The sequence below is a fragment of the Rhagoletis zephyria genome, unplaced genomic scaffold (genome assembly GCF_001687245.7).
Source record: "Rhagoletis zephyria isolate East Lansing unplaced genomic scaffold, Rhagoletis_zephyria_1.1 Rzeph_scaffold_22278, whole genome shotgun sequence".
Classification (NCBI taxonomy): Eukaryota; Metazoa; Arthropoda; class Insecta; order Diptera; family Tephritidae; genus Rhagoletis; species Rhagoletis zephyria.
The window spans coordinates 5738-7341 of NW_016179336.1; the positions used below are offsets into that span (position 1 = coordinate 5738).

General features: G+C 28.8%; 1 long non-coding RNA gene across 1 annotated transcript; it reads right to left on the reverse strand.

Annotated features, from left to right (window-relative positions):
• Positions 1–1190: 1190 nt before the first annotated feature.
• LOC108381358 (uncharacterized) lies at positions 1191–1604 on the reverse strand. The gene is made up of 2 exons (XR_001849618.1): positions 1563–1604; positions 1191–1488 (listed from the first exon to the last, which is right to left on the reverse strand). It is a non-coding gene; the product is annotated as an uncharacterized LOC108381358 (long non-coding RNA).

Consider the following 1604-nt stretch of genomic DNA (forward strand, 5'->3'; position numbering starts at 1 on the left):
CACACAGTAAGTGGAAATAAAACGTAAACGTAAGAGGAAATAATATTTTATTTTCCTTAATAGGCTGCAAACGTTTATCCAATCATAGACGAAATTTCTGCGAGACATTTTTTTTTTTTTGGTTTTTTTGTAATCTTAACTTAATTAGCTGCACAAATAATTTAATTAGACGCATTATACGCCTACTCGTAAATATGGAAGTATTTCGTGTGTGTGCAATATCTCTGGGTTCATACATATATACTATAACTATACATATGTATGAAAATATGTATGTACCTATGAATGTTGAATGAACATATGAAGATAGCTTTCGCATCGTTTTTCACTCTGACACTGGAGTTGGACTAATTTAATTGAATTGAATTTAATTGGACGCAATTTCAAAAAAAAGGATTGTTGTTATTGTTTAACATATATACATATACTATCTATACTAATATATGTACAAAAATTAACATATGCACATTAGGATGATAAAAAAATAATAATGTCAGCTGCCGAACTAATTAATATCGAAAATAAGGAGACCAGTATTTTTTATTTTGAAATCAGTTGACATTTAACCGTGCCGTCGGATTTTGAAGCTTTCCATATATTTTATAATAAGAACAAAAATTTTTTTCGTAAAACTGCTATAAAATAGCTAAAAATAAATGTTTTTTGCTGCAATAAAAATGTTTCACTTCAGAAATAAAATTCGGATGCATATTTAAATTCAAAATTTTTGCTAAGTACTTTTTCATAACCGATAATCTCATCTCTTATGTATTTACAGAATTTAGCTATTTTATGTGCTTGTATTACGCACTTTTTGAATTAACAGCTTAGTAACATTTTAAAGGTAAATTTCCATCCTATTCTATGAATGGAATACTTCTAAAGGGAAATATTTTTATTCGATATATTAATTTTTAATTATTTTTTTTCGAATATTTATTTTTAACAATTTTATGGCAATTCCATAAAAAGACATCATTTATCCAATATAAAATATATAGAACTTTTCAAGGTTTAAATATTAACTGACTGCAAAATAATAATATCCGTTCTCCTTGTTTTCTATTTTCTATAGTTCTGGGGGCTGGCAGCAAGAAAACTTCTAAAAGTTAATTTTCCTGTGTACTTTTGGGCCACCCTAGTGTGCATAGATACTCGTTTGTATGTATGTATTATTCTTGTACACAAAATTTAATGAATTTTTTTCGCTGGCTATTTTCCAATCAGTATGTTGCACAAATACTACAAAATTAAAGCATAAAATTAGGCACATAAAATTAGAATAAATTTCAAACTTGAACTAACATCAAATCTTAAATTAATAATTTGTTTTCAAAAATAAGATTTAGCAATGGCAAAAAATCCCATCAGCGCCAACAAGTAGCTACTCATAACCCCCAAACTTGTAGCCGCTGAGCTGCACACCTTTCGAATCGTTTCCGTATATAAGCCACGCCTGGATAGCAAACCTCGGATGCTACGCAATTCCTGTAAGGAGTTGAGAAAATTTTAACTTCATTACATAAAAAAAAAAAATAATTAAATTACCAAATCGTACAAACCTCTAAACTCAGCCCTTTTTCCGTTCTGCTCAGCACGAGTGT